Genomic DNA, 20,716 nt, shown 5'->3' on the forward strand with positions numbered 1-20,716 from the left:
GTAGCACACCCTAACACTTTATTAACATTTATGTTTTTTCCCTATTGTATGTATTATTTTAATCACACCTTCACCTCCCTACATAGCACTTATGTGCTTCTTATTTAACACTTACTAATTTTCATTTGTGTGCTGCCCTGGAGTAGTCAGCCTGTGTCGGCATGTTGGGGGCCCACACCCCAGACCCATACCCAGTGTTAGGGACCCCCAGTGACAGAGACGCCTTGACGTACGGCCTGGGGGCTTAACCCTATATCTGCAGATATATGCAACCAAGATCTCTGTATTGTCTGATTATTATATGTATATTTCTCATTCAGTGTGCAATAGGGATACAAACTGTTTTTCTTTCCTAACCAGATTTACCCCTCCCTGTTGGCACCTGAATGACAGACCTCTGATTGAGCAGCTTACCAATAAAAATGTTGTGCAGTTGAGAGGCATAGATGGGTCAGCAATAGGAGGGATTGCTGACACCTGAGTGCCATTGGAGAAGCCAGGGGTATCTCCAGGTAAGCTGGCTCTCAGATGTTGTAAAGCCATTATCATGTGGCCTTACACTGGGCTATTAGGCCCATAAATTTGTTATTGTGCATGGGATGGGTTTGGGAGTGTGATTCCCCCTTTGTTGGTATGGCTGGTCTGCTCCAGGGTAGCACACCCTAACACTTTATTAACATTTATGTTTTTTCCCTATTGTATGTATTATTTTAATCACACCTTCACCTCCCTACATAGCACTTATGTGCTTCTTATTTAACACTTACTAATTTTCATTTGTGTGCTGCCCTGGAGTAGTCAGCCTGTGTCGGCATGTTGGGGGCCCACACCCCAGACCCATACCCAGTGTTAGGGACCCCCAGTGACAGAGACGCCTTGACGTACGGCCTGGGGGCTTAACCCTATATCTGCAGATATATGCAACCAAGATCTCTGTATTGTCTGATTATTATATGTATATTTCTCATTCAGTGTGCAATAGGGATACAAACTGTTTTGCTCCAGGGCTAGTTTCCTGTTAACATTGCAAGACAATTTTCTTATTACTGCAAAAACATCTTTTCAGTGTGTGATGAACTTGCTAAGACAAAGCCTCAAGATTTTAATTTCCAGAATTCAGTAATTGATGTCAAATTTGAATTCTTTCAAAAGAATGTTTCACAGACAAATAAATCAAAGCATGTAAAGATAGCTTCACAAAAAGCATTAAAGACAAATTGTGCAAGTGCATTCAAAGAATCTGCTTAATTTCTAAAATTGTCCAAACCTTGAAGTAGGAAAGCGACTTTTGAGCAAGAAAAAAAACACTAAATGCCGTGACACGAATTCGAACCGGGGTTGCTGCGGCCACAACGCAGAGTACTAACCACTATACGATCACGGCAACGAAGACGAGCCAGGTAGGAATCAAACCTACAATCTTCTGATCCGTAGTCAGACGCGTTATCTGTTGCACCACTGGCCCAGGTGACCTACGGTAAGTTTAGTGTCCTATCTGTTTTATAGCCTAGTTTTGGATTTTAGAGTTCTTTTGGTACTTCTTTACTTTCATGGCGCCACTCTAGATAGGACAGATAGGATACTAGATAGGATACGATTTGTATGCGATTTGACATAAGATATCGCATAAGATATAGGATAGGACAGATAGGATACTAGATAGGATACGATTTGTATGCGATTTGACATAAGATATCGCATAAGATATAGGATAAGATTTACTATCCATTTCATTACCCCACTGTCAGCCGCCGCCGTCCCAGAGCGCCTCTGCGTGATGTCACGTCCGGGACGGGCGGCGGAGATGGAGCGCCGGGGGAGCGTCGGGGGCATTGCCTAGCAACGCCCCGAGCTTCCGGCTCCGTGGTTCCGGCTGCTGGACGTCGGGGCGTTGCTGGGCAACGCTCTCGAGTCTCCAAGCAGCGTGCGGCGTCAGCGCAGCTGACGTCAGCACAATCACAGGCGGCAGATTCAAATAAATAGCTGGCGTCTGCTGGGAACAGACGCCGGTTATAGCTTTGGTCATACCTTAGTGTGCCTTGGTGTTCCTGGTTCCAGAAGTACTCTGCAGTACTGTGCCTTCCCGTTCTGTGTCGTGCCTCGTGCTGTTCCTCGTGCCGTGTCCCGGTTACCTGTGTCTGGCTACAGATAAGTGTCATCAGAGGACCTGGTTGCCAGTGCTTTCTAGCTCCATATTTCCACCTGGTTAGAAGCATTGCTGCCAGCTATATCTTTTATCTTTATATTCCATCTTCGGCATTGTTGCCCTCAGTTGTTGTGATATTATCCCATCTTCGTAGCATTGTTGCTTCCTTGTTCACCATTTACATTTATTACCATCTTCACGTATTGTTACGTTTAGTACACGCCAGGCGTCCAGGGCCCCCCTGCCTTCTGTAGGTGTAGTTAGCTTTGCCCTTGCGCTCTCCTGGCCTCAGCAGCAGGTGTTGTCCACCCTTAAGACCTGCCTGTAGCGGAGCGGAGCGGGCCTAACTCGCTCCCCAGCCGAGACGGGCCCAGGTGAAGCCTAGCTCTGCACACAGCTGCTGACTCCTGTCTGAGGCAACGGAGTTAGGGTCCGGCAGGGGTCCCCTTCGCATAACATTATAACCGGCCAGATAATATTGTAACACAACCATATTACCTTTACAGTGGTTGTGTATCTCTTGGTTTAGCATGGATCCCAATGCGGGGGTTCCGGCCCAGGTTTTTGCTGAACAGTTACACCACCTTACTCAGCAGTTGCAGGATCTTACTCTCAGAGTTGAGTCTCAGGAGGAGGTTCGTAGAGCAGCTCCTGCAACGGCTATGTCTGTTAAAGAACCCAAAATGAGCCTTCCTGATCGGTTCACTGGGGATAGACATCAGTTCTTTAATTTTAAAGAGAGCTGTAAATTATATTTTCGGTTACGGCCCCTGTCCTCCGGGTCTGAAATACAGAGAGTGGGGTTGGTTATTTCCCTCCTCCAGGGGGATCCACAGACGTGGGCATTTGGGCTGAAGTCAGACAGTCCGGCTCTCCGGTCCGTGGAGTCTTTTTTCCAGGCAATGGGGATTTTATATGATGACCCAGATAAGGCAGCCGCAGCAGAAGCTCACCTTCGATCTCTCAAACAGGGTCGCCAGGTGGCAGAGGCCTATTGCTCTGAATTCCGGCGATACGCTAATGATTCAGGGTGGAATGATCCAGCTTTACGCTCCCAATTTAGGGTTGGGCTGTCTGACCAAATAAAAGATTCCTTGGTGCAGTATCCCACACCAATGTCCTTGGACGATCTCATGCAGCTGGTTATCAGGGTGGATCGCCGGCTCCGTGAGAGACGCTCAGAGCGAGGGGCAGGGTTGGTGCCATTGCCCAGTGTCCCCGAGGATTCTGCTGTTGACCTTGGGGAACCTATGCAGTTGGGCGCAGCTCGCTTATCTCCGCAGGAGAAGGCCAGACGGCGTGCTCAGGGCCTCTGTTTATACTGCGGGGTGCGGGGACACTTGGTAAATGCTTGTCCTGAGCGCCCGGGAAACGCCAAGGCCTGAGGATGCGGGGAGACATCCTATCAGGCCTATCTCTTATATCTCCCAGTAATTCTTTATTAATCCCCATATGTATTTGTTCTGAAATTCATAGGTGGGATGGCCAGGCATTTATTGATTGTGGGGCTGCGGGTAATTTTCTGGACTCCCAGTTAGCCAAAGAACTGGGGATTTCCCTCATACCAGTATCTCCAGAGATTTCGGTGTATGGCTTAGATGGCAATCGATTGCCCAATGGAGTTATTACACAGCGCACCGTTCCCCTACAGGTCCAGGTTGGGGTTACCCATTCCGAGCTCTTATCCTTTTTTATTTTTCATAGTCCTGTTACACCCGTAGTGCTGGGATTACCATGGCTTAAACTACACAACCCACATTTTGATTGGCAGTCAGGGGAACTTGTAAGTTGGGGTGAGCAATGTTCTCATAATTGTCTAGCCCTGCCAGTCCGCATGGTGACTCCCTCAGTTTCTGGGTTACCTGAACCTTATTTGTCTTTTTCCGATGTGTTTTCCAAAAAAGAAGCAGACGTCTTGCCCCCTCATAGACCATATGATTGTGCCATTAATCTCATTCCTGAGGCCAAACTTCCCAAGGGGCGACTATACTCCTTATCCCTTCCTGAGGAGAAGGCGATGGAGGAGTATATTGAGGAAAACCTGAAGAAAGGGTTCATTAGGCCCTCAAAATCACCCGTCGGAGCCGGGTTTTTTTTCGTGGGGAAAAAGGACGGCTCCCTTCGCCCGTGCATTGATTTTAGACAGCTCAATGCCATTACAGTAAAAAATTCGTATCCTCTTCCACTCATATCTGTACTCTTTGATCAGCTTCGTAAGGCATCCATTTTTTCTAAAATTGATTTGAGAGGGGCGTACAATTTAATCCGCATTAAAGCCGGTGATGAGTGGAAAACTGCGTTTAATACGCATTCGGGACATTATGAGTATTTGGTTATGCCCTTTGGTCTCGCGAATGCACCTGCAGTGTTCCAGGATTTTATTAATGACGTCTTGAGGGAGTTTTTGGGGGTTTTTGTCGTAGTATATCTGGATGATATTTTGATCTTCTCCCCATCACTGGAGCAGCACCGCTTGCATGTATGCGCAGTTCTAAAAAAATTGAGGGAGAACAATTTGTATGCCAAGTTGGAGAAATGCGAGTTCGAGGTGGAGAGCATTTCTTTCCTGGGTTACATTATTTCCCCTCGGGGTTTTCAAATGGACCCAGTAAAGCTTCAGGCCATTAAGGATTGGGTTCAACCATCTAACCTCAAATCCACTCAGAGGTTCTTGGGCTTTGCTAACTATTATAGGAGATTTATTCCATTCTTCTCTGATATTGTAGCCCCCATTGTTGCATTAACCAAAAAGGACGCCAATCCTTCAGTCTGGTCCGATGCCGCTGTTAACGCCTTTAGTAAGTTGAAGGCAGCCTTTCTTTCCGCCGGGGTTTTGAGGCATCCCAATCCTGAATTACCCTTTGTCATGGAAGTTGATGCCTCAGAAGTAGGGATTGGGGCAGTCCTCTCACAGGTGGATAGGCAGGATGGGTTCTTACATCCTTGTGCTTTTTTTTCTCGGAAATTTTCCTCAGCGGAATGTAATTATGATGTCGGCAATCGGGAGCTTCTCGCCATCAAAGCAGCCTTAGAGGAATGGCGACATTGGCTGGAGGGGGCTAGGTTCCAGGTTACCATCATAACAGATCATAAAAATCTGGCATATCTCCAATCAGCCAAGAGAGTCAATGCGAGGCAGGCTAGGTGGACATTATTTTTTGCCCGATTTAATTTCATTATTACTTATAGGCCAGGGTCAAAAAATGTCGTTGCCGATGCTCTTTCAAGAAGTTTTTCCGCTGTCCAAGAACCGCATTTACAACCAGAGTCTATTATTCCTGCCTCTTGTATTATTGCTGGGGTTACTCATAGCCTTATGGATCAAGTCATGTTGGCACAAGCTTCGGCTCCGAAGGCCGTGCCAGAAGGTAGACTCTTTGTACCTTTTGAGCTCCGCAAAAAAATTTTTTTGGAGTTTCATCAATGTAAATCAGCGGGTCATCCCGGCAGTGATAAAACGTTATCTTTGTTATCAAGAGCTGTCTGGTGGTCCACCATGAGGAAGGATGTCAAGGTATGGGTATCTGCCTGCGACGTTTGTGCCAGGAATAAGACTCCCCGTTCTTCGCCCATTGGTCAGTTGGTTCCCTTGTCAATATCCCGGAGGCCATGGTCACACATTTCCATGGATTTTATAACTGATTTACCATTATCCAGGGGTTGTGATTCCATCTGGGTGGTGGTAGACCGATTCAGTAAGATGGCACATTTTGTCCCCTTGACTGGTTTACCTTCCGCGGAAAGGTTGGCCTCTTTGTTTTTATGCCACATTTTTCGCTTGCATGGTCTTCCTACTGATATCGTCTCAGATAGGGGCGTTCAATTTGTGGCCAAGTTTTGGAAGTCTATGTGTTCTGCGTTACAGATTAAGCTCAGTCCATCTTCGGCCTATCATCCACAATCTAATGGGCAGACGGAACGTGTTAATCAGACACTCGAGCAGTTCCTGCGGTGTTACGTATCAAAGTCCCAACAGGATTGGGTGGAAAATCTGCCATTCGCAGAGTTTGCCTACAACAATGGCTGGCATTCTGCCACCAAAATGTCTCCATTTTTGTGTAACTATGGTTTCCACCCTCGGGCCAATTCGTTTGATCCTGTTCCCGCCAGAACAGGTAATTCGAGGTGGGTGACCAGTAGGAGAAGTATCTGGGCTATGGTCCGTAGGGCTCTCCTCTCTGCGACCACGGCCGCAAAGCGCTTCTTCGACCGTCACAGGAGACCTTGTTCGTTTAAAGTCGGAGACTGGGTGTGGCTATCCACCAGGAATATTAATATCCATCAGGCATCCAAGAAGTTGGGTCCTCGCTTTATCGGTCCCTACAGGATCATTAGGAGGATCAATCCTGTGGCCTTTCGACTCCAGATTCCACGCTCTCTGAAGGTCAATCCCACGTTCCATGCCTCATTGCTTAAACCTGCCCATCGGCCACGTGCTTACAGGCCGGCCCCAGTAATTCGTCAAGGCATCAAGGAGTTTGTGATCGATAGTATTCTGGATTCGAGAATCACTCGCGGGCGTTTGTTCTTTCTAGTCCATTGGAAGGGCTATGGACCTGAGGAAAGGTCCTGGGTCCCGGACAAGGACCTTCACGCTCCATCTTTAAAAGAACTATTTCATAAGCAAAATCCGTTGAAGCCAGGATTTGGAGGTCGGTTGACCTCTCCTCAAGGGGGGGGTACTGTCAGCCGCCGCCGTCCCAGAGCGCCTCTGCGTGATGTCACGTCCGGGACGGGCGGCGGAGATGGAGCGCCGGGGGAGCGTCGGGGGCGTTGCCTAGCAACGCCCCGAGCTTCCGGCTCCGTGGTTCCGGCTGCTGGACGTCGGGGCGTTGCTGGGCAACGCTCTCGAGTCTCCAAGCAGCGTGCGGCGTCAGCGCAGCTGACGTCAGCACAATCACAGGCGGCAGATTCAAATAAATAGCTGGCGTCTGCTGGGAACAGACGCCGGTTATAGCTTTGGTCATACCTTAGTGTGCCTTGGTGTTCCTGGTTCCAGAAGTACTCTGCAGTACTGTGCCTTCCCGTTCTGTGTCGTGCCTCGTGCTGTTCCTCGTGCCGTGTCCCGGTTACCTGTGTCCGGCTACAGATAAGTGTCATCAGAGGACCTGGTTGCCAGTGCTTTCTAGCTCCATATTTCCACCTGGTTAGAAGCATTGCTGCCAGCTATATCTTTTATCTTTATATTCCATCTTCGGCATTGTTGCCCTCAGTTGTTGTGATATTATCCCATCTTCGTAGCATTGTTGCTTCCTTGTTCACCATTTACATTTATTACCATCTTCACGTATTGTTACGTTTAGTACACGCCAGGCGTCCAGGGCCCCCCTGCCTTCTGTAGGTGTAGTTAGCTTTGCCCTTGCGCTCTCCTGGCCTCAGCAGCAGGTGTTGTCCACCCTTAAGACCTGCCTGTAGCGGAGCGGAGCGGGCCTAACTCGCTCCCCAGCCGAGATGGGCCCAGGTGAAGCCTAGCTCTGCACACAGCTGCTGACTCCTGTCTGAGGCAACGGAGTTAGGGTCCGGCAGGGGTCCTCTTCGCATAACACCCACTATCCACTAGGGCGTGGAGTGAGAATAGAATAGTGTGGCGAGCGCAGCGAGCCACCGAGCCCGAAGCGTGGCGAGCGCAGCGAGCCCCGCGAGGGGACACTGATGTTGTTTGAAAGCAAGTCCCCAATATCGCATGCCATTTGCATGCAATTCCATAAAATACATTCCGTGTCCCCTCGCGGGGCTCGCTGCGCTCGCCACGCTTCGGGCTCGGTGGCTCGCTGCGCTCGCCACACTATTCTATTCTCACTCCACGCCCTAGTGGATAGTGGGGTAATGAAATGGATAGTTAATCTTATCCTATATCTTATGTCAAATCGCATACAAATCGTATCCTATCTAGTATCCTATCTGTCCTATCTGTCCTATCTGTCCTATCTGTCCTATCTAGTGGCGCCGTGAAAGTAAAGAAGTACCGTTCTTTTAAGTATATACTGTACAGAATGAATTTGAAAGAGTTACCTATGCACTTGCTCCAGGGCTAGTTTCCTGTTAACATTGCAAGACAATTTTCTTATTACTGCAAAAACATCTTTTCAGTGTGTGATGAACTTGCTAAGACAAAGCCTCAAGATTTTAATTTCCAGAATTCAGTAATTGATGTCAAATTTGAATTCTTTCAAAAGAATGTTTCACAGACAAATAAATCAAAGCATGTAAAGATAGCTTCACAAAAAGCATTAAAGACAAATTGTGCAAGTGCATTCAAAGAATCTGCTTAATTTCTAAAATTGTCCAAACCTTGAAGTAAGAAAGCGACCTTTCAGCAGGAAAAAAAAACACAAAATGCCGTGACCCGGATTCGAACCGGGGTTGCTGCGGCCACAACGCAGAGTACTAACCACTATACGATCACGGCAACGAAGACGAGCCAGGTAGGAATCGAATCTACAATCTTCTGATCCGTAGTCAGACGCGTTATCCGTTGCGCCACTGGCCCAGGTGACATATGGTAAGTTTAGTGTCCTATCTGTTTTTGAATCTAGTTTTGGATTTTAGAGTTCTTTTTAGTATATACTGTACAGAATGAATTTGAAAGAGTTACCTATGCACTTGCTCCAGGGCTAGTTTCCTGTTAACATTGCAAGACAATTTTCTTATTACTGCAAAAACATCTTTTCAGTGTGTGATGAACTTGCTAAGACAAAGCCTCAATATTTTAATTTCCAGAATTCAGTAATTGATGTCAAATTTGAATTCTTTCAAAAGAATGTTTCAAAGACAAATAAATCAAAGCACGTAAAGATAGCTTCACAAAAAGCATTAAAGACAAATTGTGCAAGGGCATTCAAAGAATCTGCTTAATTTCTACAATTGTCCAAACCTTTAAGTAAGAAAGCGACTTATGAGCAAGAAAAAAAACACTAAATGCCGTGACCTGGAGTCGAACCGGGGTTGCTGCGGCCACAACGCAGAGTACTAACCACTATACGATCACAGCAACGAAGACGAGCCAGGTAGGAATCGAACCTACAATCTTCTGATCCGTAGTCAGACGCGTTATCCGTTGCGCCACTGGCCCAGGTGACATACGGTAAGTTTAGTGTCCTATCTGTTTTTGAATCTAGTTTTGGATTTTAGAGTTCTTTTTAGTATATACTGTACAGAATGAATTTGAAAGAGTTACCTATGCACTTGCTCCAGGGCTAGTTTCCTGTTAACATTGCAAGACAATTTTCTTATTACTGCAAAAACATCTTTTCAGTGTGTGATGAACTTGCTAAGACAAAGCCTCAAGATTTTAATTTCCAGAATTCAGTAACTGATGTCAAATTTGAATTCTTTCAAAAGAATGTTTCACAGACAAATAAATCAAAGCATGTAAACATAGCTTCACAAAAAGCATTAAAGAAAATTGTGCAAGTGCATTCAAAGAATCTGCTTAATTTCTAAAATTGTCCAAACCTTGAAGTAAGAAAGCGACCTTTCAGCAGGAAAAAAAACACTAAATGCCGTGCCCCGGATTTGAACCGGGGTTGCTGCGGCCACAACGCAGAGTACTAACCACTATACGATCACGGCAACGAAGACGAGCCAGGTAGGAATCGAACCTACAATCTTCTGATCCATAGTCAGACGCGTTATCTGTTGCGCCACTGGCCCAGGTGACCTATGGTAAGTTCAGTGTCCTATCTGTTTTTGAGCCCAGTTTTGGATTTTAGAGTTCTTTTAAGTATATACTGTACAGAATGAATTTGAAAGAGTTACCTATGCACTTGCTCCAGGGCTAGTTTCCTGTTAACATTGCAAGACAATTTTCTTATTACTGCAAAAACATCTTTTCAGTGTGTGATGAACTTGCTAAGACAAAGCCTCAAGATTTTAATTTCCAGAATTCAGGAATTGATGTCAAATTTGAATTCTTTCAAAAGAATGTTTCACAGACAAATAAATCAAAGCATGTAAAGATAGCTTCACAAAGAGCATTAAAGACAAATTGTGCAAGTGCATTCAAAGAATCTGCTTAATTTCTAAAATTGTCCAAACCTTGAAGCAAGAAAGCGACCTTTCAGCAGGAAAAAAAAACACTAAATGCCGTGACCCGGATTCGAACCGGGGTTGCTGCGGCCACAACGCAGAGTACTAACCACTATACGATCACGGCAACAAAGACGAGCCAGGTAGGAATCGAATCTACAATCTTCTGATCCGTAGTCAGATGCGTTATCCGTTGCGCCACTGGCCCAGGTGACATATGGTAAGTTTAGTGTCCTATCTGTTTTTGAATCTAGTTTTGGATTTTAGAGTTCTTTTTAGTATATACTGTACAGAATGAATTTGAAAGAGTTACCTATGCACTTGCTCCAGGGCTAGTTTCCTGTTAACTTTGCAAGACAATTTTCTTATTACTGCAAAAACATCTTTTCAGTGTGTGATGAACTTGCTAAGACAAAGCCTCAAGATTTTAATTTCCAGAATTCAGTAATTGATGTCAAATTTGAATTCTTTCAAAAGAATGTTTCAAAGACAAATAAATCAAAGCACGTAAAGATAGCTTCACAAAAAGCATTAAAGACAAATTGTGCAAGGGCATTCAAAGAATCTGCTTAATTTCTACAATTGTCCAAACCTTGAAGTAAGAAAGCGACTTATGAGCAAGAAAAAAAACACTAAATGCCGTGACCCGCAGTCGAACCGGGGTTGCTGCGGCCACAACGCAGAGTACTAACCACTATACGATAACGGCAACGAAGACGAGCCAGGTAGGAATCGAACCTACAATCTTCTGATCCGTAGTCAGACGCGTTATCCGTTGCGCCACTGGCCCAGGTGACATACAGTACGTTTAGTGTCCTATCTGTTTTTGAATCTAGTTTTGGATTTTAGAGTTCTTTTTAGTATATACTGTACAGAATGAATTTGAAAGAGTTACCTATGCACTTGCTCCAGGGCTAGTTTCCTGTTAACATTGCAAGACAATTTTCTTATTACTGCAAAAACATCTTTTCAGTGTGTGATGAACTTGCTAAGACAAAGCCTCAAGATTTTAATTTCCAGAATTCAGTAACTGATGTCAAATTTGAATTCTTTCAAAAGAATGTTTCACAGACAAATAAATCAAAGCATGTAAAGATAGCTTCACAAAAAGCATTAAAGACAAATTGTGCAAGTGCATTCAAAGAATCTGCTTAATATCTAAAATTGTCCAAACCTTGAAGTAAGAAAGCGACTTTTGAGCAAGAAAAAAAACACTAAATGCCGTGACCCGGATTCGAACCGGGGTTGCTGCGGCCACAACGCAGAGTACTAACCACTATACGATCACGGCAACGAAGACGAGCCAGGTAGGAATCGAACCTACAATCTTCTGATCCATAGTCAGACGTGTTATCTGTTTCGCCACTGGCCCAGGTGACCTATGGTAAGGTTAGTGTCCTATCTGTTTTTGAGCCCAGTTTTGGATTTTAGAGTTCTTTTAAGTATATACTGTACAGAATTAATTTGAAAGAGTTACCTATTCACTTGCTCCAGGGCTAGTTTCCTGTCAACATTGCAAGACAATTTTCTTATTACTGCAAAAACATCTTTTCAGTGTGTGATGAACTTGCTAAGACAAAGCCTCAAGATTTTAATTTCCAGAATTCAGGAATTGATGTCAAATTTGAATTCTTTCAAAAGAATGTTTCACAGACAAATACATCAAAGCATGTAAAGATAGCTTCACAAAAAGCATTAAAGACAAATTGTGCAAGTGCATTCAAAGAATCTGCTTAATTTCTAAAATTGTCCAAACCTTGAAGTAAGAAAGCGACCTTTCTGTTGCGCCACTGGCCCAGGTGACCTACCGTAAGTTTAGTGTCCTATCTGTTTTTGAACCCAGTTTTGTATTTTAGAGTTCTTTTAAGTATATACTGTACAGAATGAATTTATTTGAAAGAGTTACCTATGCACTTGCTCCAGGGCTAGTTTCCTGTTAACATTGCAAGACAATTTTCTTATTACTGCAAAAACATCTTTTCAGTGTGTGATGAACTTGCTAAGACAAAGCCTCAAGATTTTAATTTCCAGAATTCAGGAATTGATGTCAAATTTGAATTCTTTCAAAAGAATGTTTCACAGACAAATAAATCAAAGCATGTAAAGATAGCTTCACAAAAAGCATTAAAGACAAATTGTGCAAGTGCATTCAAAGAATCTGCTTAATTTCTAAAATTGTCCAAACCTTGAAGTAAGAAAGCGACCTTTCAGCAGGAAAAAAAAACACTAAATGCCGTGACCCGGATTCGAACCGGGGTTGCTGCGGCCACAACGCAGAGTACTAACCACTATACGATCACGGCAACAAAGACGAGCCAGGTAGGAATCGAATCTACAATCTTCTGATCCGTAGTCAGATGCGTTATCCGTTGCGCCACTGGCCCAGGTGACATATGGTAAGTTTAGTGTCCTATCTGTTTTTGAATCTAGTTTTGGATTTTAGAGTTCTTTTTAGTATATACTGTACAGAATGAATTTGAAAGAGTTACCTATGCACTTGCTCCAGGGCTAGTTTCCTGTTAACTTTGCAAGACAATTTTCTTATTACTGCAAAAACATCTTTTCAGTGTGTGATGAACTTGCTAAGACAAAGCCTCAAGATTTTAATTTCCAGAATTCAGTAATTGATGTCAAATTTGAATTCTTTCAAAAGAATGTTTCAAAGACAAATAAATCAAAGCACGTAAAGATAGCTTCACAAAAAGCATTAAAGACAAATTGTGCAAGGGCATTCAAAGAATCTGCTTAATTTCTACAATTGTCCAAACCTTTAAGTAAGAAAGCGACTTATGAGCAAGAAAAAAAACACTAAATGCCGTGACCCGCAGTCGAACCGGGGTTGCTGCGGCCACAACGCAGAGTACTAACCACTATACGATCACGGCAACGAAGACGAGCCAGGTAGGAATCGAACCTACAATCTTCTGATCCGTAGTCAGACGCGTTATCCGTTGCGCCACTGGCCCAGGTGACATACAGTACGTTTAGTGTCCTATCTGTTTTTGAATCTAGTTTTGGATTTTAGAGTTCTTTTTAGTATATACTGTACAGAATGAATTTGAAAGAGTTACCTATGCACTTGCTCCAGGGCTAGTTTCCTGTTAACATTGCAAGACAATTTTCTTATTACTGCAAAAACATCTTTTCAGTGTGTGATGAACTTGCTAAGACAAAGCCTCAAGATTTTAATTTCCAGAATTCAGTAACTGATGTCAAATTTGAATTCTTTCAAAAGAATGTTTCACAGACAAATAAATCAAAGCATGTAAAGATAGCTTCACAAAAAGCATTAAAGACAAATTGTGCAAGTGCATTCAAAGAATCTGCTTAATATCTAAAATTGTCCAAACCTTGAAGTAAGAAAGCGACTTTTGAGCAAGAAAAAAAACACTAAATGCCGTGACCCGGATTCGAACCGGGGTTGCTGCGGCCACAACGCAGAGTACTAACCACTATACGATCACGGCAACGAAGACGAGCCAGGTAGGAATCGAACCTACAATCTTCTGATCCATAGTCAGACGTGTTATCTGTTTCGCCACTGGCCCAGGTGACCTATGGTAAGGTTAGTGTCCTATCTGTTTTTGAGCCCAGTTTTGGATTTTAGAGTTCTTTTAAGTATATACTGTACAGAATTAATTTGAAAGAGTTACCTATTCACTTGCTCCAGGGCTAGTTTCCTGTTAACATTGCAAGACAATTTTCTTATTACTGCAAAAACATCTTTTCAGTGTGTGATGAACTTGCTAAGACAAAGCCTCAAGATTTTAATTTCCAGAATTCAGGAATTGATGTCAAATTTGAATTCTTTCAAAAGAATGTTTCACAGACAAATACATCAAAGCATGTAAAGATAGCTTCACAAAAAGCATTAAAGACAAATTGTGCAAGTGCATTCAAAGAATCTGCTTAATTTCTAAAATTGTCCAAACCTTGAAGTAAGAAAGCGACCTTTCTGTTGCGCCACTGGCCCAGGTGACCTACCGTAAGTTTAGTGTCCTATCTGTTTTTGAGCCCAGTTTTGGATTTTAGAGTTCTTTTAAGTATATACTGTACAGAATGAATTTATTTGAAAGAGTTACCTATGCACTTGCTCCAGGGCTAGTTTCCTGTTAACATTGCAAGACAATTTTCTTATTACTGCAAAAACATCTTTTCAGTGTGTGATGAACTTGCTAAGACAAAGCCTCAAGATTTTAATTTCCAGAATTCAGGAATTGATGTCAAATTTGAATTCTTTCAAAAGAATGTTTCACAGACAAATAAATCAAAGCATGTAAAGATAGCTTCACAAAAAGCATTAAAGACAAATTGTGCAAGTGCATTCAAAGAATCTGCTTAATTTCTAAAATTGTCCAAACCTTGAAGTAAGAAAGCGACCTTTCAGCAGGAAAAAAAAACACTAAATGCCGTGACCCGGATTCGAACCGGGGTTGCTGCGGCTACAACGCAGAGTACTAACCACTATACGATCACGGCAACGAAGACGAGCCAGGTAGGAATCGAACCTACAATCTTCTGATCCATAGTCAGACGCGTTATCCATTGCGCCACTGGCCCAGGTGACATACCGTAAGTTTAGTGTCCTATCTGTTTTTGAACCCAGTTTTGGATTTTAGAGTTCTTTTAAGTATATACTGTACAGAATGAATTTGAAAGAGTTACCTATGCACTTGCTCCAGGGCTAGTTTCCTGTTAACATTGCAAGACAATTTTCTTATTACTGCAAAAAAATCTTTTCAGTGTGTGATGTACTTGCTAAGACAAAGCCTCAAGATTTTAATTTTCAGACATCAGGAATTGATGTCAAATTTGAATTCTTTCAAAAAAATGTTTCACAGACAAATAAATGAAAGCATGTAAAGATAGCTTCACAAAAAGCATTAAAGACAAATTGTGCAAGTGCATTCAAAGAATCTGCTTAATTTCTAAAATTGTCCAAACCTTGAAGTAAGAAAGCGACCTTTCAGCAGGAAAAAAAACACTAAATGCCGTGACCCGGATTCGAACCGGGGTTGCTGCGGCCACAACGCAGAGTACTAACCACTATACGATCACGGCAACGAAGACGAGCCAGGTAGGAATCGAACCTACAATCTTCTGATCCGTAGTCAGACGCGTTATCCGTTGCGCCACTGGCCCAGGTGACATACGGTAATTTTAGTGTCCTATCTGTTTTTTAATCTAGTTTTGGATTTTAGAGTTCTTTTTAGTATATACTGTACAGAATGAATTTGAAAGAGTTACCTATGCACTTGGTCCAGGGCTAGTTTCATGTTAATATTGCAATACAATTTTCTTATTACTGCAAAAACATCTTTTCAGTGTGTGATGAACTTGCTAAGACAAAGCCTCAAGATTTTAATTTTCAGAATTCAGGAATTGATGTCAAATTTGAATTCTTTCAAAAGAATGTTTCACAGACAAATAAATCAAAGCATGTAAAGATAGCTTCACAAAAAGCATTAAAGACAAATTGTGCAAGTGCATTCAAAGAATCTGCTTAATTTCTAAAATTGTCCAAACCTTGAAGTAAGAAAGCGACCTTTCAGCAGGAAAAAAAACACAAAATGCCGTGACCCGGATTCGAACCGGGGTTGCTGCGGCCACAACGCAGAGTACTAACCACTATACGATCACGGCAACGAAGACGAGCCAGGTAGGAATCAAACCTACAATCTTCTGATCCGTAGTCAGACGCATTATCCGTTGCGCCACTGGCCCAGGTGACATACGGTAAGTTTAGTGTCCTATCTGTTTTTGAATCTAGTTTTGGATTTTAGAGTTCTTTTTAGTATATACTGTACAGAATGAATTTGAAAGAGTTACCTATGAACTTGCTCCAGGGCTAGTTTCCTGTTAACATTGCAAGACAATTTTCTTATTACTGCAAAAACATCTTTTCAGTGTGTGATGAACTTGCTAAGACAAAGCCTCAAGATTTTAATTTCCAGAATTCAGGAATTGATGTCAAATTTGAATTCTTTCAAAAGAATGTTTCACAGACAAATACATCAAAGCATGTAAAGATAGCTTCACAAAAAGCATTAAAGACAAATTGTGCAAGTGCATTCAAAGAATCTGCTTAATTTCTAAAATTGTCCAAACCTTGAAGTAAGAAAGCGACCTTTCTGTTGCGCCACTGGCCCAGGTGACCTACCGTAAGTTTAGTGTCCTATCTGTTTTTGAGCCCAGTTTTGGATTTTAGAGTTCTTTTAAGTATATACTGTACAGAATGAATTTATTTGAAAGAGTTACCTATGCACTTGCTCCAGGGCTAGTTTCCTGTTAACATTGCAAGACAATTTTCTTATTACTGCAAAAACATCTTTTCAGTGTGTGATGAACTTGCTAAGACAAAGCCTCAAGATTTTAATTTCCAGAATTCAGGAATTGATGTCAAATTTGAATTCTTTCAAAAGAATGTTTCACAGACAAATAAATCAAAGCATGTAAAGATAGCTTCACAAAAAGCATTAAAGACAAATTGTGCAAGTGCATTCAAAGAATCTGCTTAATTTCTAAAATTGTCCAAACCTTGAAGTAAGAAAGCGACCTTTCAGCAGGAAAAAAAAACACTAAATGCCGTGACCCGGATTCGAACCGGGGTTGCTGCGGCTACAACGCAGAGTACTAACCACTATACGATCACGGCAACGAAGACGAGCCAGGTAGGAATCGAACCTACAATCTTCTGATCCATAGTCAGACGCGTTATCCATTGCGCCACTGGCCCAGGTGACATACCGTAAGTTTAGTGTCCTATCTGTTTTTGAACCCAGTTTTGGATTTTAGAGTTCTTTTAAGTATATACTGTACAGAATGAATTTGAAAGAGTTACCTATGCACTTGCTCCAGGGCTAGTTTCCTGTTAACATTGCAAGACAATTTTCTTATTACTTTGAAAACATCTCTTCAGTGTGTGATGAACTTGCTAAGACAAAGCCTCAAGATTTTAATTTTCAGAATTCAGGAATTGATGTCAAATTTGAATTCTTTCAAAAGAATGTTTCACAGACAAATAAATCAAAGCATGTAAAGATAGCTTCACAAAAAGCATTAAAGACAAATTGTGCAAGTGCATTCAAAGAATCTGCTTAATTTCTAAAATTGTCCAAACCTTGAAGTAAGAAAGCGACCTTTCAGCAGGAAAAAAAACACAAAATGCCGTGACCCGGATTCGAACCGGGGTTGCTGCGGCCACAACGCAGAGTACTAACCACTATACGATCACGGCAACGAAGACGAGCCAGGTAGGAATCGAACCTACAATCTTCTGATCCGTAGTCAGACGCGTTATCCGTTGCGCCACTGGCCCAGGTGACATACGGTAAGTTTAGTGTCCTATCTGTTTTTGAATCTAGTGTTGGATTTTAGAGTTCTTTTTAGTATATACTGTACAGAATGAATTTGAAAGAGTTACCTATGCACTTGCTCCAGGGCTAGTTTCCTGTTAACATAGCAAGACAATTTTCTTATTACTGCAAAAACATCTTTTCAGTGTGTGATGAACTTGCTAAGACAAAGCCTCAAGATTTTAATTTTCAGAATTCAGGAATTGATGTCAAATTTGAATTCTTTCAAAAGAATGTTTCACAGACAAATAAATCAAAGCATGTAAAGATAGCTTCACAAAAAGCATTAAAGACAAATTGTGCAAGTGCATTCAAAGAATCTGCTTAATTTCTAAAATTGTCCAAACCTTGAAGTAAGAAAGCGACCTTTCAGCAGGAAAAAAAAACACTAAATGCCGTGACCCGGATTCGAACCGGGGTTGCTGCGGCTACAACGCAGAGTACTAACCACTATACGATCACAGCAACGAAGACGAGCCAGGTAGGAATCGAACCTACAATCTTCTGATCCATAGTCAGACGCGTTATCCATTGCACCACTGGCCCAGGTGACATACCGTAAGTTTAGTGTCCTATCTGTTTTTGAGCCCAGTTTTGGATTTTAGAGTTCTTTTAAGTATATACTGTACAGAATGAATTTGAAAGAGTTACCTATGCACTTGCTCCAGGGCTAGTTTCCTGTTAACATTGCAAGACAATTTTCTTATTACTGCAAAAACATCTTTTCAGTGTGTGATGAACTTGCTAAGACAAAGCCTCAAGATTTTAATTTCCAGAATTCAGTAATTGATGTCAAATTTGAATTCTTTCAAAAGAATGTTTCACAGACAAATAAATCAAAGCATGTAAAGATAGCTTCACAAAAAGCATTAAAGACAAATTGTGCAAGTGCATTCAAAGAATCTGCTTAATTTCTAAAATTGTCCAAACCTTGAAGTAAGAAAGCGACCTTTCAGCAGGAAAAAAAAACACAAAATGCAGTGACCCGGATTCGAACCGGGGTTGCTGTGGCCACAACGCAGAGTACTAACCACTATACGATCACGGCAACGAAGACGAGCCAGGTAGGAATCGAACCTACAATCTTCTGATCCGTAGTCAGACGCGTTATCCGTTGCGCCACTGGCCCAGGTGACATACGGTAATTTTAGTGTCCTATCTGTTTTTGAACCTAGTTTTGGATTTTAGAGTTCTTTTTAGTATATACTGTACAGAATGAATTTGAAAGAGTTACCTATGCACTTGCTCCAGGGCTAGTTTCCTGTTAACATTGCAAGACAATTTTCTTATTACTGCAAAAACATCTTTTCAGTGTGTGATGAACTTGCTAAGACAAAGCCTCAAAATTTTAATTTCCAGAATTCAGTAATTGATGTCAAATTTGAATTCTTTCAAAAGAATGTTTCACAGACAAATAAATCAAAGCATGTAAAGATAGCTTCACAAAAAGCATTAAAGACAAATTGTGCAAGTGCATTCAAAGAATCTGCTTAATTTCTAAAATTGTCCAAACCTTGAAGTAAGAAAGCGACCTTTCAGCAGGAAAAAAAAACACTAAATGCCGTGACCCGGATTCGAACCGGGGTTGCTGCGGCCACAACGCAGAGTACTAACCACTATACGATCACGGCAACGAAGACGAGCCAAGTAGGAATCGAACCTTCAATCTTCTGATCCGTAGTCAGACGCGTTAGCCGTTGCGCCACTGGCCCAGGTGACATACAGTAAGTTTAGTGTCCTATCTGTTTTTGAACCTAGTTTTGGATTTTAGAGTTCTTTTAAGTATATACTGTACAGAATGAATTTGAAAGAGTTACCTATGCACTTGCTCCAGGGCTAGTTTCCTGTTAACATTGCAAGACAATTTTCTTATTACTGCAAAAACATCTTTTCAGTGTGTGATGAACTTGCTAAGACAAAGCCTCAAGATTTTAATTTCCAGAATTCAGTAATTGATGTCAAATTTGAATTCTTTCAAAAGAATGTTTCACAGACAAATAAATCAAAGCATGTAAAGATAGCTTCACAAAAAGCATTAAAGACAAATTGTGCAAGTGCATTCAAAGAATCTGCTTAATTTCTAAAATTGTCCAAACCTTGAAGTAAGAAAGCGACCTTTCAGCAGGAAAAAAAAACACTAAATGCCGTGACCCGGATTCGAACCGGGGTTGCTGCGGCCACAACGCAGAGTACTAACCACTATACGATCACGGCAAAGAAGACGAGCCAGGTAGGAATCGAACCTACAATCTTCTGATCCGTAGTCAGACGCGTTATCCGTTGCGCCACTGGCCCAGGTGACATACGGTAAGTTTAGTGTCCTATCTGTTTTTGAACCTAGTTTTGGATTTTAGAGTTCTTTTAAGTATATACTGTACAGAATGAATTTGAAAGAGTTACCTATGCACTTGCTCCAGGGCTAGTTTCCTGTTAACATTGCAAGACAATTTTCTTATTACTTTAAAAACATCTTTTCAGTGTGTGATGAACTTGCTAAGACAAAGCCTCAAGATTTTAATTTTCAGAATTCAGGAATTGATGTCAAATTTGAATTCTTTCAAAAGAATGTTTCACAGACAAATAAATCAAAGCATGTAAAGATAGCTTCACAAAAAGCATTAAAGACAAATTGTGCAAGTGCATTCAAAGAATCTGCTTAATTTCTAAAATTGTCCAAACCTTGAAGTAAGAAAGCGACCTTTCAGCAGGAAAAAAAACACAAAATGCCGTGACCCGGATTCGAACCGGGGTTGCTGCGGCCACAACGCAGAGTACTAACCACTATACGATCACGGCAACGAAGACGAGCCAGGTAGGAATCGAACCTACAATCTTCTGATCCGTAGTCAGACGCGTTATCCGTTGTGCCACTGGCCCAGGTGACATACGGTAAGTTTAGTGTCCTATCTGTTTTTGAATCTAGTGTTGGATTTTAGAGTTCTTTTTAGTATATACTGTACAGAATGAATTTGAAAGAGTTACCTATGCACTTGCTCCAGGGCTAGTTTCCTGTTAACATTGCAAGACAATTTTCTTATTACTGCAAAAACATCTTTTCAGTGTGTGATGAACTTGCTAAGACAAAGCCTCAAGATTTTAATTTCCAGAATTCAGTAATTGATGTCAAATTTGAATTCTTTCAAAAGAATGTTTCACAGACAAATAAATCAAAGCATGTAAAGATAGC

At 42.0% G+C, this 20,716-nt stretch overlaps 27 non-coding genes across 27 annotated transcripts; all 27 read right to left on the reverse strand.

Moving 5' to 3' along the window:
- Positions 1-8,483: 8,483 nt before the first annotated feature.
- On the reverse strand, positions 8,484-8,555 carry TRNAH-GUG (transfer RNA histidin (anticodon GUG)). Its single transcript has one exon. It is a non-coding gene; the product is annotated as a tRNA-His (tRNA).
- An 8-nt stretch (positions 8,556-8,563) lies between these two features.
- On the reverse strand, positions 8,564-8,636 carry TRNAR-ACG (transfer RNA arginine (anticodon ACG)). The gene has a single exon. It is a non-coding gene; the product is annotated as a tRNA-Arg (tRNA).
- Positions 8,637-9,145: 509 nt separating this feature from the next.
- Positions 9,146-9,218, reverse strand: TRNAR-ACG (transfer RNA arginine (anticodon ACG)). The gene has a single exon. It is a non-coding gene; the product is annotated as a tRNA-Arg (tRNA).
- Positions 9,219-9,726: 508 nt separating this feature from the next.
- On the reverse strand, positions 9,727-9,799 carry TRNAH-AUG (transfer RNA histidin (anticodon AUG)). Its single transcript has one exon. It is a non-coding gene; the product is annotated as a tRNA-His (tRNA).
- A 430-nt stretch (positions 9,800-10,229) lies between these two features.
- Positions 10,230-10,301, reverse strand: TRNAH-GUG (transfer RNA histidin (anticodon GUG)). The gene has a single exon. It is a non-coding gene; the product is annotated as a tRNA-His (tRNA).
- An 8-nt stretch (positions 10,302-10,309) lies between these two features.
- Positions 10,310-10,382, reverse strand: TRNAR-ACG (transfer RNA arginine (anticodon ACG)). Its single transcript has one exon. It is a non-coding gene; the product is annotated as a tRNA-Arg (tRNA).
- Positions 10,383-10,891: 509 nt separating this feature from the next.
- On the reverse strand, positions 10,892-10,964 carry TRNAR-ACG (transfer RNA arginine (anticodon ACG)). The gene has a single exon. It is a non-coding gene; the product is annotated as a tRNA-Arg (tRNA).
- Positions 10,965-11,393: 429 nt separating this feature from the next.
- On the reverse strand, positions 11,394-11,465 carry TRNAH-GUG (transfer RNA histidin (anticodon GUG)). Its single transcript has one exon. It is a non-coding gene; the product is annotated as a tRNA-His (tRNA).
- A 940-nt stretch (positions 11,466-12,405) lies between these two features.
- Positions 12,406-12,477, reverse strand: TRNAH-GUG (transfer RNA histidin (anticodon GUG)). Its single transcript has one exon. It is a non-coding gene; the product is annotated as a tRNA-His (tRNA).
- An 8-nt stretch (positions 12,478-12,485) lies between these two features.
- On the reverse strand, positions 12,486-12,558 carry TRNAR-ACG (transfer RNA arginine (anticodon ACG)). The gene has a single exon. It is a non-coding gene; the product is annotated as a tRNA-Arg (tRNA).
- A 509-nt stretch (positions 12,559-13,067) lies between these two features.
- TRNAR-ACG (transfer RNA arginine (anticodon ACG)) lies at positions 13,068-13,140 on the reverse strand. The gene has a single exon. It is a non-coding gene; the product is annotated as a tRNA-Arg (tRNA).
- Positions 13,141-13,569: 429 nt separating this feature from the next.
- TRNAH-GUG (transfer RNA histidin (anticodon GUG)) lies at positions 13,570-13,641 on the reverse strand. Its single transcript has one exon. It is a non-coding gene; the product is annotated as a tRNA-His (tRNA).
- A 1,020-nt stretch (positions 13,642-14,661) lies between these two features.
- On the reverse strand, positions 14,662-14,734 carry TRNAH-AUG (transfer RNA histidin (anticodon AUG)). Its single transcript has one exon. It is a non-coding gene; the product is annotated as a tRNA-His (tRNA).
- Positions 14,735-15,163: 429 nt separating this feature from the next.
- Positions 15,164-15,235, reverse strand: TRNAH-GUG (transfer RNA histidin (anticodon GUG)). Its single transcript has one exon. It is a non-coding gene; the product is annotated as a tRNA-His (tRNA).
- Positions 15,236-15,243: 8 nt separating this feature from the next.
- On the reverse strand, positions 15,244-15,316 carry TRNAR-ACG (transfer RNA arginine (anticodon ACG)). The gene has a single exon. It is a non-coding gene; the product is annotated as a tRNA-Arg (tRNA).
- Positions 15,317-15,745: 429 nt separating this feature from the next.
- TRNAH-GUG (transfer RNA histidin (anticodon GUG)) lies at positions 15,746-15,817 on the reverse strand. Its single transcript has one exon. It is a non-coding gene; the product is annotated as a tRNA-His (tRNA).
- Positions 15,818-15,825: 8 nt separating this feature from the next.
- On the reverse strand, positions 15,826-15,898 carry TRNAR-ACG (transfer RNA arginine (anticodon ACG)). Its single transcript has one exon. It is a non-coding gene; the product is annotated as a tRNA-Arg (tRNA).
- Positions 15,899-16,837: 939 nt separating this feature from the next.
- Positions 16,838-16,910, reverse strand: TRNAH-AUG (transfer RNA histidin (anticodon AUG)). The gene has a single exon. It is a non-coding gene; the product is annotated as a tRNA-His (tRNA).
- A 429-nt stretch (positions 16,911-17,339) lies between these two features.
- On the reverse strand, positions 17,340-17,411 carry TRNAH-GUG (transfer RNA histidin (anticodon GUG)). Its single transcript has one exon. It is a non-coding gene; the product is annotated as a tRNA-His (tRNA).
- An 8-nt stretch (positions 17,412-17,419) lies between these two features.
- TRNAR-ACG (transfer RNA arginine (anticodon ACG)) lies at positions 17,420-17,492 on the reverse strand. Its single transcript has one exon. It is a non-coding gene; the product is annotated as a tRNA-Arg (tRNA).
- A 510-nt stretch (positions 17,493-18,002) lies between these two features.
- TRNAH-AUG (transfer RNA histidin (anticodon AUG)) lies at positions 18,003-18,075 on the reverse strand. The gene has a single exon. It is a non-coding gene; the product is annotated as a tRNA-His (tRNA).
- A 510-nt stretch (positions 18,076-18,585) lies between these two features.
- Positions 18,586-18,658, reverse strand: TRNAR-ACG (transfer RNA arginine (anticodon ACG)). Its single transcript has one exon. It is a non-coding gene; the product is annotated as a tRNA-Arg (tRNA).
- Positions 18,659-19,088: 430 nt separating this feature from the next.
- TRNAH-GUG (transfer RNA histidin (anticodon GUG)) lies at positions 19,089-19,160 on the reverse strand. Its single transcript has one exon. It is a non-coding gene; the product is annotated as a tRNA-His (tRNA).
- A 511-nt stretch (positions 19,161-19,671) lies between these two features.
- On the reverse strand, positions 19,672-19,743 carry TRNAH-GUG (transfer RNA histidin (anticodon GUG)). The gene has a single exon. It is a non-coding gene; the product is annotated as a tRNA-His (tRNA).
- Positions 19,744-19,751: 8 nt separating this feature from the next.
- TRNAR-ACG (transfer RNA arginine (anticodon ACG)) lies at positions 19,752-19,824 on the reverse strand. The gene has a single exon. It is a non-coding gene; the product is annotated as a tRNA-Arg (tRNA).
- A 429-nt stretch (positions 19,825-20,253) lies between these two features.
- On the reverse strand, positions 20,254-20,325 carry TRNAH-GUG (transfer RNA histidin (anticodon GUG)). The gene has a single exon. It is a non-coding gene; the product is annotated as a tRNA-His (tRNA).
- An 8-nt stretch (positions 20,326-20,333) lies between these two features.
- TRNAR-ACG (transfer RNA arginine (anticodon ACG)) lies at positions 20,334-20,406 on the reverse strand. Its single transcript has one exon. It is a non-coding gene; the product is annotated as a tRNA-Arg (tRNA).
- Positions 20,407-20,716: the final 310 nt, after the last annotated feature.

This window comes from Crinia signifera, chromosome 4 (assembly GCF_055691185.1).
Source record: "Crinia signifera chromosome 4, ASM5569118v1, whole genome shotgun sequence".
Taxonomy (NCBI): Eukaryota; Metazoa; Chordata; class Amphibia; order Anura; family Myobatrachidae; genus Crinia; species Crinia signifera.